Source organism: Ranitomeya variabilis, chromosome 5, assembly GCF_051348905.1.
Source record: "Ranitomeya variabilis isolate aRanVar5 chromosome 5, aRanVar5.hap1, whole genome shotgun sequence".
Lineage (NCBI taxonomy): Eukaryota > Metazoa > Chordata > Amphibia > Anura > Dendrobatidae > Ranitomeya > Ranitomeya variabilis.
Window position 1 is genome coordinate 182,572,384 of NC_135236.1, and position 14,493 is coordinate 182,586,876.

At 47.3% G+C, this 14,493-nt stretch overlaps 1 protein-coding gene and 1 long non-coding RNA gene across 2 annotated transcripts in view; one reads left to right on the forward strand and one right to left on the reverse strand.

Annotated features, from left to right (window-relative positions):
* IL16 (interleukin 16) overlaps nucleotides 1-14,493 on the forward strand; it is a 248,252-nt gene that overhangs the window by 27,704 nt on the left and 206,055 nt on the right. The gene's annotated exons all lie outside the window — the stretch shown is intronic.
* Nucleotides 1-14,493, reverse strand: part of LOC143775461 (uncharacterized) — a 104,716-nt gene that overhangs the window by 11,432 nt on the left and 78,791 nt on the right. The window lies entirely within an intron of this gene.

Consider the following 14,493-nt stretch of genomic DNA (forward strand, 5'->3'; position numbering starts at 1 on the left):
AGGACAGAAGGGGTCCTAGAGACACGGGTAGTGAAAAGTCCACCCGTGGGGCTCGCATTCACACTGACCATAGTCAGGTGCAGGGACCAGGTCGCAGTCAGGGGACCGGCCCAATTCTAGTGCAGAAACTAAGGACTCAGCTAGATAACTGGAGCCTGTGGCTTTTGCAAGAAGCACAGCCACATCTGCACACATTCCCTGAAAAGGCAGCCATATAGGATCCAGGGGGATTTAGTGCACACCACCCGACAAGATCCGCCGCTGCTGGCTTGGGACACTGTGTGGCAGGTGCAGGCGAAGCCAGCACAGAGAGACAGCCAGGAAAGGACATATGAAAGAAGGTTCTGGAAAGTGCACCCAAATTGCTTGAGAGCTGGTTGGACCACCTACTCAGAGGACACAGCACCCCAACTGGGGCAACTAAGAACTGTGAGTACAGCTTTGGAAACTGCACCTCGATGTGTCCTCACACTTATCTACTGTGCAATCCACCCTGCACTACAACTACCACAACTGACAACACCACCATATTACAATTCAAGTGCCCTGGGACTAAAGCTCTGCCTGTGGAGAGCTGTACCAACTCTGCTGCGTCACCATCAGCCTCACCAGTCTCTTCAAGCAGCGTCGGCTAACATCTCACATTTGCTGAGTACCACAGGTGGCCTCATGAATTATCCTTTATAGACTTTATTCTCCACTTCCATTCATCCCCTTTAACTGGACGTCCAAGGCCACGGACCGGGTCACTGCCACTGTGACCACCCCTTTAAGTACCGCCGGACCCGGCCCGAGTACCCCACAGCCCTAGCAGTCGCTCCATATGTGGTTCGCAAGCCACTCTCAGAGCTGTATGTGACTCGCGACCTTCTCACTGAACTGAATGCAGCTCTCAAGATCAGAAAGGTTGAGGACCACTGGGAAAGATAGATAGATGGATGTCATGTAGAAATGTAATGTCAGGAGTCCCATATATATATAATATATATATAGCACATTTTACTGACTTTCTTGTGGCACTTAAGTGTGTTTACCCTTTTAAACCTATTAAATAAATAAATAATAAAAAAAATGACTTGGGTCCCCCTTATTTTTAATAACGAGCTAAGGGAAAGCAGACAGCTGCATGCTTATATTATCAGGTTGAGAAATGCCAGATAAACATGGACCATGGAGCTTATTAATATCCGTTCAGCTTCCTTTGCTTTGCCTTTTCTGGTATAAAAAAGGGAGGGGCCTAAAACATGACCTTGGGTCCTACCCATTTTTGATAGCCAGTAATGGCAAAGCAGACAGCTGTGAGCTGATATTAATAGGCTGGGATCTTCCAAGGTTATCTGGCCCCTCTGAGCCTAAAAACACCAGCCTGCAGCCACCCCAGAATTGATGCATCTCATAATTTACCAATTCTGAGGCAACTGGGGGCTGGTATTTTTAGGCAGGTAAGGTCCCAATAACCAAAGACCTTCCCAGCCTGATAAAATAAACCTGCAGCTGTCTGCTTTACCTTGGCTGGTTATGAAAATAGGGGAGACCCCATGTAATTTTTTAATTGATTTATTTAATAGATTTAATAAGGCTAAACACCCTTCAGTGCCACATTAAAGGTACTGGAGGATCTATCTATAGCTGTATATAAGATTGCTTCATTAGTTTGAAAACTAGCTTTAACCCCTTAACGACCGCCGATACGCCTTTTAACGGCGGCCGCTAAGGGTACTTAAACCACAGCGCCGTTAATTAACGGCGCTGTGGAAAAAGTGAATAGCGCCCCCCAGAGTCGGATTTTCTCTGGGGTCTCGGTTGCCGAGGGTAGCCGAGACCCCAGAGAACATGATTCGGGGGTTTTTTACCGACCCCCGAGTTGCGATCGCCGGTAATTAACCGTTTACCGGCGGTCGCAACAAAAAAAAAAAAACGCGATTTGCCGTTTAATTTCTCTGTCCTCCGATGTGATCGCACATCGGAGGACAGAGAAATGTGGTCCCCGATGGCCCCCAATAGCCCCCCAATACTTACCTACCTCCCCCGGTGCTCCTCGTGTCTCCCCATGGGCGCCGCCATCTTTTTTCCGGGAAAAAATGGCGGGCGCACGCGCAGTGCGCCCGCCGCCCGGCACCCGGATGTTCTTTGGGGTCTCGGCTGCCGGGGGTAGCCGAGACCCCAAAGAACATGATCGGGGTCGATTTGCACCGACCCCTGCTTTGCGATCGCCGGTAATTAACAGTTTACCGGCGACCGCAAAAAAAAAAAAAAAAAGCGATCAGTTATTTCTCTGTCCTCTGATGTGATCGCACATCAGAGGACAGAGAAATAGGGGGATTCGGGGACCCTATCATACTCACCCGGGGTCCCTGGGTCCTCTTCTGTCTTCTCCTGCCAGCCGGCTTTTTCATCATGGCGGGCGCATGCGCAGTGCGCCCGCCATCTGCTGCCATCTGCCGGCCGGCAGGAGAAGACAAGTTGGGGCTAAAATTAGGGTTAGGGTTAGGGTTAGAGTTAGGGTTAGGGTTAGAGTTAGGGTTAGGGTTGGGGCTAAATTTAGGGTTAGGGTTAGGGCTAGGGTTAGGGTTAGGCTACTTTCACACTAGCATTTTTGGCTTCCGTCGCAATGCGTCGTTGGAGAAAAAACGCATCCTGCAAAAGTGCTTGCAGGATGCGTTTTTTCTCCATTGGCTTGCATTAGCGACGCATTGCGACGGATTGCCACATGTCGCATCCGTCGTGCGACGGATGCGTCGTGCTTCGGCGGACCGTCGACACAAAAAAAACTACATGTAACTTTTTTGTGCGACGTGTCCCACATATTTCAGTGCCACGTGCCACGTATTTAAGTGACACGTGCCACGTATCAAAGTGCCACGTGCCACATATTTCAGTGCCACGTATCAAAGTGCCACGTGCCACGTATCAAAGTGCCACGTGCCACGTATCAAAGTGCCACGTGCCACGTATCAAAGTGCCACGTGCCACATATTTCAGTGCCACGTGCCACGTATCAAAGTGCCACGTGCCACGTATCAAAGTGCCACGTGCCACATCTTTCAGTGCCACGTGCCACGTATTTAAGAGACACGTGCCACGTATCAAAGTGCCACGTGCCACATATTTCAGTGCCACGTGCCACGTATTTAAGTGACACGTGCCACGTATCAAAGTGCCACGTATCACGTATTTCAGTGCCACGTATTTAAGTGACACGTATCACGTATAAGTGCCACGTGTCACGTATTTAATTGCCACATATTTAAGTGCCACGTATCAAGATTTTCCATGGAGAACAGACACATCCAGAGATATGTCTGCTCTCCACGGCTGCAGCAACACACTGACAGGAGCCATAGTTCCTGTCGGTGTGTCACTGCGCATGCGCGAGCGAGTTTACCGGCGGTCATTGACCCCGGCACTCTCGCTTAACGGCAGTGCTGCGTGGGAAAGTTCAACGCAGCTGTACTGCTGTTAACCGAGACGCCGGAGTCATTGAACTCCGGAACAGTACGCGATACACTGCTAGGAGCTTCGCTCCTGGCAGTGTATCGCCGGAGAGCAGCCGATCGGCGTGGGACACTCGTTTTATGGATTCTGCGGACAGGGAGTATGAATTTGGTTTATTATTTTTGGATTTTTTCCTGGAGGATCGAGGGCTTCGCCTACAAGTGTGCTGTTGGTGAGTATATACTCTGTGTTATATGTTGTATGTACTGTGTGTCATGTATGTGTATTGTGTGTAGGTGTTTTGTGTAACTTTACAATTGTGCTAAGTCGCCGGACACAGGGACAACTCTCCCATCCTAATACCGGATGGGAGTAGTAGTCCCATACGGCGACTTAGCACAATGGTGGCACTAGCGTCGCATGGGGACACACACACGCACACACACGCACACACACGCACACACACACACACAGAAGGACTCCATGCTGCTTCACTGGGGGGCGGGGGCTTCCCTCTTCCTGTCCGACGTCACGTCCGGTCCTGGGTGTCAACCCCTCCGTACAAAGACGCCGACACCCAGGACAAAGGCGCTGTGTGTGGAAGGTAATATGGGGCCCTAGGGGGATACGCAGACACGCCGCTGCGTAAAGAATTGACATGTCAATTCTTTTTACGCCGGCGTGTTTGCAGACAAAAGCGCCGCGTTTTTTTGCGGTGTGTCTGAACGGCAAAGTGAATTTCTCATTCACTTTGCCGGCAGACGAAAATGACATTGCGCATTTTTGAAAAGCGCCCACAAAATAGCGCTCAAAAATGCGCTATGTCTGAAAGTAGCCTAAGGCTTCTTTCACACTTGCGTCGGTACGGGGCGGTCGCAATGCGTCGGCCCGATGTACCGACGCACGTTGTGAAAATTGTGCACAACGTGGGCAGCGGATGCAGTTTTTCAACGCATCCGCTGCCCAGTCTATGTCCTGGGGAGGAGGGGGCAGAGTTACGGCCACGCATCCGCGGAAATGGCGGACGCGACGTACAAAAAAAAGGTTACATTGAACTTTTTTTGTGACGACGGGGGCTAAAGTTATGGTTAGGGTTGGGGCTAAAGTTAGGGTTGGGGCTAAAGTTAGGGTTAGAGTTGGGATTAGGGTTAGGGTTTGGATTAGGGTTGGGATTAGTGTTACGTTTGGGATTAGGGTTGGGATTAGGGTTAGGGTTGGGATTAGGGTTAGGGGTGTGTTGGATTTAGGGTTTTGATTAGGGTTATGGTTAGGGTTGAGATTAGGGCTGTTTTGGGGTTAGGGTTGTGATTATCGTTAGGGTTGTGATTAGGATTATGGATCGGGTTGAGATTAGGGTTAGGGCTGTGTTGGGGTTAGGGTTGGAGTTAGAATTGGGGGGTTTCCACTGTTTAGGTACATCAGGGGGTCTCCAAACACGACAGCCAATTTTGCGCTAAAAAAGTCAAATGGTACTCCCTCCCTTCTGAGCTCTGCCGTGCGCCCAAACAGTGGTTTACCCCCACATATGGGGCATCAGCGTACTCGGGATAAATTGGACAACAACTTTTGGGGTCCAATTTCTCTTGTTACCCTTGTGAAAATAAAAATTTGGGGGCTAAAAAAATCTTTTTTGTGGGAAAAAAAATATTTTTTATTTTCACTACTCTGCATTATAAACTTCTGTGAAGCACTTGGGCATTCAAAGTTCTCACCACATATCTAGATAAGTTCCTTGGGGGGTCTATTTTCCAAAATGGGGTCACTTGTTGGGGGTTTCTACTGTTTAGGTACATTAGGGGTCTGCAAAGGCAACATAACGCCCGCAGACAATTCTATCAAAGTCTGCATTCCAAAATGGCACTCCTTCCCTTCCGAGCTCTGCCATGCGCCCAAACAGTGGTTTACCCCCACATATGGGGTACCAGCATACTCAGGACAAATTGGACAACTTTTGGGGTCCAATTTCTCTTGTTACCCTTGTGAAAATAAAAACTTGGGGGCTAAAAAATCTTTATTGTTAAAAAATATATATTTTTTATTTTCACGACTCTGCATTATAAACTTCTGTGATGCACTTGGGCATTCAAAGTTCTCACTACACATCTAGATAAGTTCCATGGGGGGTCTAGTTTCCAAAATGGGGTCACTTTTGGGGGGTTTTTGCTGTTTAGGCACATCAGGGGCTCTCCAAACGCGACATGGCGTCCGATCTCAATTCCAGTCAATTTTGCATTGAAAAGTCAAATGGCGCTCCTTTGCTTCCGAGCTCAGCCATGCGTCCAAACAGTGGTTTACCCCCACATATGGGGTGTCGGCGTACTCAAGACAAATTGTACAACAGCTTCTGGGGTCCATTTTCTCCTGTTACCCTTGGTAAAATAAAAATTTGGAGGCAAAAAGATCATTTTTGTAGAAAAAATGCGATTTTTTTATTTTCACGGCTCTACGTTATAAACTTCTGTGAAGCACCTGGGGGTTTAAAGTGCTCACCACACATCTAGATAAGTTCCTTAAGGGGTCTAGTTTCCAAAATGGTGTCATATGTGGGGGGTCTCTACTGTTTAGGCACATCAGCGGCTCTCTAAACGTGACATGGCGTCCGATCTCAATTCCAGCCAATTCTACATTGAAAAAGTAAAACGACACTCCTTCTCTTCCAAGCTCTGCGGTGCGCCCAAACAGTGGTTTACCCCCATATATGGGGTATCGACGTACTCAGGAGAAATTGCACAACAACTTTTGTGGTCTAATTTCTCCTGTTACCCTTGTGAAAATAAGAATTTGTGGGCGAAAAAATCATTTTTGTGAAAACAAATGCGATTTTTTATTTTCACGGCTCTACGTTATAAACTTCTGTGAAGCACTTGGGGGTTCAAAGTGCTCACCACACATCTAGATAAGTTCCTTGGGGGGTCTAGTTTCCAAAATGGTGTCACTTGTGGGGGGTTTCCACTGTTTAGGCACATTAGGGGCTCTCCAAACGCGACATGGCGTCCGATCTCAATTCCAGCCAATTCTGCATTGAAACAGTCAAACGGTGCTCCTTCACTTCCAAGCTCTGCGGTGCGCCCAAACAGTGGTTTACCTCCACATATGGGGTATCGGCGTACTCAGGAAAAATTGCACAACAAAATTTGTGGTTAAATTTCTGTTTTTACACTTGTGAAAATTAAAAAAAATGGTTCTGAAGTAAAATGTTTGCAAAAAAAAGTAAAATGTTAATTTTTTTCTTCCACATTGTTTTAGTTCCTGTGAAGTACGTAAAGGGTTAATAAACTTCTTGAATGTGGTTTTGAGCAGCTTGAGGGGTGCAGTTTTTAGAATGGTGTCACACTTGGTTATTTTCTATCATATAGACCCCTCAAAATCACTTCAAAGGTGATGTGGTCCCTAAAAAAAACATGGTGTTGTAAAAATGAGAAATTGCTGGTCAACTTTTAACCCTTATAACTCCCTAACAAAAAAAAAAATTGTTTCCAAAATTGTGCTGATGTAAAGTAGACATGTGAGAAATGTTATTTATTAACTATTTTTTGTGACATATCTCTCTGATTTAAGGGCATAAAAATACAAAGTTTGAAAATTGCAAAATTTTAAAAATTTTCGCCATATTTCCATTTTTTTCATAAATAATCGCAAGTAATATCGAAGAAATGTTACCACTAACTTGAAGTACAACATGTCACGAAAAAACAATCTCAGAATCAGCGGGATCCGATAAAGCGTTCCAGAGTTATAACCTCATAAAGTGACACTGGTCAGAATTGTAAAAATTGGCTCGGTCATTAAGTACCAAATTGGCTCTGTCACTAAGGGGTTAAACTACATAGAGAATTACAGCATGTAAAAGATTATGTTAAAACTGCATTGCATATCCTTAGGAAGCATTGAGAAAATGAAAATACTCCACAAACAAGGTATCAAATGGTTTTGCTGTGCCTTTGGTGAATAAAACTCATTTTAATAAACATGTATTGTAGACAAAGCATATAATCTGCACCCAAAAAGCGCTGTAAAAGAGTAGATGTCAAAAACACAGCTAAAGAACCACAAAAGGGGTGTTTTTACTGTCAAGAGAGCAAGTTTTGGCTGCAGAAAAAAATGTAGCAAAAACACTAAGGGTGTACATACGGCTATGTTCACATGTTTCTTCTTGCTGCAATTTTTTTTTGCAGTGTTTTTTATGCAAATTAAAAGCTGCTTTTTACAGTATCAGCAAAAGTTATGAGATTTTAGACATCTCATGCACACACAAAAAACAGCCACAACACTTCAAAGGCTGAAAAAACAGTGTTTTGTATGCAATGTTTTTACTGCCAAGAGAGCAGGTTTTGGCTGTTGGAAAAAAAGGCTACAAGTGAACATAGCCTAATAATTTCAGAATGCTGGTGAGAAAGTTGTCTATGATATTACATCTATTACATTCACAGTTTTTGCCAACATGATGTATAATTGTGTGAACAGTAGTTTCCAAGCAACGCATTTTATTACAGCATGTTGCATGCATCTTTGCACTTTAGTTTGGCTTGTTTCCACGTATAACCAATGTGTTTTCTGTGGTGTTACATAGGACTGTTGGTGACATCTACTACATTATCTATTCTGAGTTATCACTGTGTTATGTGGTGTTACATAGGACTGCATGTGGCATCTACTACATTATCTGTACTGAGTTATCACTGTGTTATGCGGTGTTATATAGTACTGCATGTGGCATCTACTACATCATCTATACTGGCTCCTTCCAATTAAAAAAATAAATAAATTCCCAAAATTGAATCAAGCAGCAGGCGTTCCAATAAGGCCGGGGTCACACTAGAGTTTTACGGACATATGAGAGGCGCAAAAACTATGCATTGCACATGGACCAATGATTCTCTATGGGGCCGCTCCTATCTGCCGTATATTTCTCAGCCGTATTTTACGGGCGTAGAAAATCGCAGCATGCTGCGTTTGTCAGTGTATTGTGCAAAAAATCCGCCAATGAAAGTCTATGGGGCGAGAAAAATACGGATTACACACAGACCATCAGTGTGACTTGCGAGAAATACGCACCGGTGTTCTATAGAAAAGCCGGCAATTCAGTGCTGTGTACAGTAAAATCACACTGACAGAATAGAATAGGTAGAATAAATGTGTACACATAGAAGCCTGGCTTGAGAAAGGATATCACATCCGAAACGTTGCCACGCCATTCAGGCATTAAAGTCCACTTTATTTTTTCAAACCTTTTTGTTCTGCTTTTTTTTTTTTGAATTTATCATCGGTGACCATTGGATTGCTGGTTGGGAGAGCTTTGCATGCTGTGTAAGATAGTATCTGATGCTGTTCCAATTTTTCTTCTATCTCTCTCTCTCTCTATATATATATATGTATATGTCATTGAGACACATATATATATATATATATATATATATATATATAATCTTTATTTTTATATAGCGCTAACATATTCCGCAGCGCTTTACAGTTTGCACACATTATCGCTGTCCCTGATGGGGCTCACAATCTAAATTCCCTATCAGTATGTCTTTGGAATGTGGGAGGAAACCGGAGTACCCGGAGGAAACCCACGCAAACACGGAGAGAACATACAAACTCTTTGCAGATGTTGTCCTGGGTGGGATTAGAACCCAGGAACCCAGCGCTGCAAGGCTGCAGTGCTAACCACTGCGCCACCATACACACATTTATATTTAATTCAGCGCTAGATAGCATAAAAGCCGGTAATTCAATTTCATATCCCTTATTTTTTTTACATATTCCTCACTAATAATGTTAGAAGTGTCTGTTTGTAAAATTTGGGAGCTCTAGGTGTTAAAATAAAGCGTTAAATCACGGAACAAACTGGCGTGGGCTCCCGCACAATTTTCTCCGCCAGAGTAGGAATGCCAGTGACTGAGGGCAGATGTTAATAGCCTAGAGAGGGACCATGGTTATTGGCCCCCCCGGCTAAAAACATCTGCCCCCAGCCACCCCAGAAAAGGCGCATTTGTAAGATGCGCCTATTCTGGCACTTAGCCTCTCTCTTCCCACTCCCGAGTAGCGGTGGGATATGGGGTAATAAAGGGTTAATATCACCTTGCTAATGTAAGGTGACATTAAGCCTGGTTAATAATGGAGAGATGTCAATAAGACACCTATCCATTATTAATCCAATAGTAGTAAAGGGTTAATAGTACACACAAACATTATGAATAAAGTATTTTAATGAAATAAATACACACATGCGGTTGTAAAATCTTTATTGTATGCTTAATCCACCTGAAGACCCTTGTTCTGTAACAGAAAAAAAGGGAGTAGGGAGCGTCCATTTCGCCGCTGGACTGTGCCCGTCGCTGATTGGTCGTAGCCGTTTTGCCGCGACCAATCAGCGACTTGGAATTTCCGTGACAGACAGACGGAAGTGACCCTTAGACAATTATATAGTATATATATATATATATATATATATATATATATATATATATATACTGTATATGTAGCGCCCCCACTGCCGCAGGGCCGAGGGATACCCGGTACCGGGCCTCTGAGTCTCTGCTCTGGGGTTGTCACGGTGGCTAGGCCCGGTCCGTGACCCTGCTGAGGGGCGTACAATTGATAGATGTCGGTGATGTTGCGGTGCAGTGTAGGTCGTAGTAAATAACGAGGACACCAGGTTGCAGTCTCTTTACCTCTTTACTGAAGATCTCTGGGTCCTCAGTCCGGAATCCGGATAACCAGGCTGCGCAAGTCCGGCCGGTCCAATGGCACCTCCAGAGTTCTCTTAACAGGTGGAAATCTATGCCTTCCTTCTAGCGCTAGGTGTTGCGGTCCTTCCCTGCTGTGCTTACGGAAAGTCCCCACAACTGTTGTGTCTGTTTCTTAAGTTCCCTCACAACTCGATTAGATGATGTTCTGCTAATCCTCCGTCCCTCCCTGATGTTACGGTTAGGACGGCACCCGTATGAGGGGTAGGCTCGGAGCTCTTCCGGGACCCTAGAGTCGCCCCTCTCCACAAGTTGCCCCCCAAGACTGCATAGGTGATTTAGGTGAGACAGCCCGCCTTAGACTGACTGTCCTGCCGTTGGTTTAGAGTATTGCCTGAAGCTGAATATTGTAATACTCCCTCGGCGTTCCGGCCGCCGGTTGTGCGCCTCAGTAGGATGTTGCCTCGGTCTCACAGCACGACTCCTACTGGTATTCTCCTTCTTGCTTTGATCTCGTTTCTCACTCAGCACAATCTATCTCGCTTCTAATCCTTCCTTGGGTACCGCCGCTATGCTGAGCAGGCACGGTCCCGTACGTTCCTTCTTGTAGCCAGGCCTCTGTCAGGATCCCACCCCTGACAGGGACCCTACCGAATCTTCTCCCACAACACCCCCTGCCACAAGGTGTTGCCTGGTTCCAACCCAGTCAGCTTTCTGCCTAACTTCCTGCCTGACCCCCAGTTTACCCACAATGGTGGGGAGTGGCCTAGTGAATAGAACCCTTAGCTCCCCCTGGAGGCCCGGCTGTGAAATGTATTGGTGTCTGTGATACCTGGTCAGATGAACTCCTTCAGTGCCATCAGACGTACCATAGCTCCCCTTAGTGGCGGAGCCACAGTACTGCAATGACCAGGACTCTGGGGCGCTGCACTCCCCCCCCCCCGGTTAAATCCAGTACTCCTGGACTGGGAAGAAAACAACAATACAGGTTAGCAAAAAGACATACAATTTAGTTGAGTGCAATAACAATAAGTATACTTGAACAGAGCTTCCCTTTATGGGAGGTGAGGACACTTGAACGTTACAAACATGGTTAAATACTTTTAAATAACTTTTCTATAAATAGTAGAATACCCGGTTGGGTAAAGAGAGTTAAGTGCAAAATTTTTTAACATCAATTCAACGTTGCCTTTAAGGATGTACACTCTGAATCCACTAAAGACCTTCTTATAACACACTATAAGGCAATTAACTTCATTCCCCTTCTTTGAATCTGCAGGACCGCCTGTCCTAACGGCTCCAGACCTACTGCCTCTCCTTTCTTTACAGGACCGCCCCTTTCAGCCCGGGCCTACTGCCTTTTCAACTACTATACACAGTATAGAACATAACATTTACCTTCAGTTTGAAATCACTGAGCCATCTCTATCTGGCTCCTAAGAGGACTCACCACTAACCCCTACGGGTTCACTTCCTGTCCACGTTCTTCTATCAACATTATCAAACACTTTTCACATTTAACTAGTTAGGTACATCTAACGTGTTCATATCAACATTATTGCTTTCTCTTTCCAAGACATTATTGCCACCCAACTGTCTTAAGGCAATACGGTTCATCAGCGCAATACGTGAACATCCCCTTTATGAGGGGACCAAGTCTTTATGAGGTAGCACATCTTCTCAAGCTACCAGTCCATACTCAGCAAAAGCTCCAGTGCGGTATCTTCGCAAAGAGTCTCTCTTTAAGTAAAACCAGTAGGGAGCACCTTTAATAAGGTGCGAACTATTTACAAGTAGTTTGTATCGTGCACTGTTCATGATGGCGGCAGTTCTTGATAACAAAGAAGAAAATAGAAAAATAACCAAAAACAAGCAGTAGGGATCCCGGGTCAACAAACGGATCCCTTTAAGAGTTAACCCTAAACGGGTTTAGCAGCAAAATCAGGAGAACAGTAACTATTTACATATATTAAAGCTTTCCTGCTTACTTAATCTTGTAGTGTAGGGGGTGGTCTTTGGTTCCCTGCCGATGCAGCACCTGTGCTGGTAGTTGGTCTCTCAGATGCCATCAGATCATCCGGTGTCTGGATTTGAAGGCTAATCCTGCTCGCAAGTTCCGCAGCCGCTACAAGGCGTACGGTGGTGACAGTAACAAGATCTGGCAAATCTGGGTCAGTCATGATCGGGGCAACAGGCGACGCTCCCTCAGGCTCGCACCGGTGTACGTTCCGAGCGCACCATCCTTGTGCATTCCGGTGGCGAGTGTAGGTCACCTGATCCCCCCTTTGCAATGGGTCCCCATCTCGACTGCAGCAGGGAGTTTTTACGTTGTAACTAGTAACAAAGACATCAGTTTGTAGTCCCGGTTCCTGTATGGAGCCCCATCCCCTCTTCGGGTGGTAGGCCAGCACAGTTCCCCGCTTTACCACGTCTTTCCTGCCGTGCGCAGACTTTCTACATTGTGTATCATGTTGTTCAGTCTCGTCTCGATCTTTCCAGTGTTGGATTAGACATTGCTTATACTGTTCCCAGGTAAGTACCGCAAGGGTGAGGCTCTCACCCGGAGCTCCATATGGCTCGTTCCAGGGGGTGTCCCACTGGAGGATCACCCCGTCCGGGCCTACATCTATGGGTTCCCCCATCTTGGTCGGTAGTGGAGGTAACAGCTTCCCCATCGTGTCAGGGGTGAGGATTACCCGCTCCACTGAGAGGAAACGGTTATTGCTGCTGGGGTGAGGATCGGTCACCGGAGCGGGATCGGTCAGGGGAGCCGGATCGGTCGGGAGAGCAGAATCGGCCGGGGGAGTAGGGGTGCCGTCCATACCTGCGCCTGGTGTGATTCCACCGATGTCGATCCGTCCCGTTGACGAGGACACTGGAATCGGCTGCAGCCCGGATCGCGGCTCTTCTGGAGTGGCCTCTTGATGTGGCTCCGCCCTCCATGGTTCCGTGGCTGGGATAGGTAGGCTCGGCTCCTCCACTGGCGGCTCCAAGGAGTTCAGGTCCTTCACCGGCGGTGGACGCGAGTCCGTCTCTGATGGGTAAGGGCAGACCGGGATCACCTCGCCGTTGCTCGGGCACTTGCTGCTCATCATCGCTGTCGGGCATTCGGCGGCAACGCATGCACCTGGCTCCACCATTTCTCCGAGGTCGGGCTCCTCCTTCACCTCGTTCCCACCGTTGCAAGTCAGGGGGCGGTTCTCCTCGGCTGCTGGGTAAGTCGTCCTCTCGCAGCAGGAGTCGGAGGGGGCGGTCGCTACTTCTGGCGCCGCTTTGGTAGTCTCCTCCCATGGCACGCCCCTCTTCTTCCTCCGCGCTCCCTGGGACGCTGCAATGGCGGCGACTTTTGGCGGGAACTTTTGGCGGTAAATGGCAACACACAGTCTTTGCAAAAAAGTACAGTCCAAGCACAATAAATCACAGTTCCAAGGCACACATGACCTGATTCTTCAGGCTTAAGTAGATCCTGTTCGTGACGCCAAGTTGTAGCGCCCCCACTGCCGCAGGGCCGAGGGGTACCCGGTACCGGGCCTCTGAGTCTCTGCTCTGGGGTTGTCACGGTGGCTAGGCCCGGTCCGTGACCCTGCTGAGGGGCGTACAATTGATAGATGTCGGTGATGTTGCGGTGCAGTGTAGGCCGTAGTAAATAACGAGGACACCAGGTTGCAGTCTCTTTACCTCTTTACTGAAGATCTCTGGGTCCTCAGTCCGGAATCCGGATAACCAGGCTGCGCAAGTCCGGCCGGTCCAATGGCACCTCCAGAGTTCTCTTAACAGGTGGAAATCTGTGCCTTCCTTCTAGCGCTAGGTGTTGCGGTCCTTCCCTGCTGTGCTTACGGAAAGTCCCCACAACTGTTGTGTCTGTTTCTTAAGTTCCCTCACAACTCGATTAGATGATGTTCTGCTAATCCTCCGTCCCTCCCTGATGTTACGGTTAGGACGGCACCCGTATGACGGGTAGGCTCGGAGCTCTTCCGGGACCCTAGAGTCGCCCCTCTCCACAAGTTGCCCCCCAAGACTGCATAGGTGATTTAGGTGAGACAGCCCGCCTTAGACTGACTGTCCTGCCGTTGGTTTAGAGTATTGCCTGAAGCTGAATATTGTAATACTCCCTCGGCGTTCCGGCCGCCGGTTGTGCGCCTCAGTAGGATGTTGCCTCGGTCTCACAGCACGACTCCTACTGGTATTCTCCTTCTTGCTTTGATCTCGTTTCTCACTCAGCACAATCTATCTCGCTTCTAATCCTTCCTTGGGTACCGCCGCTATGCTGAGCAGGCACGGTTCCGTACGTTCCTTCTTGTAGCCAGGCCTCTGTCAGGATCCCACCCCTGACAGGGACCCTACCGAATCTTCTCCCACAACACCCCCT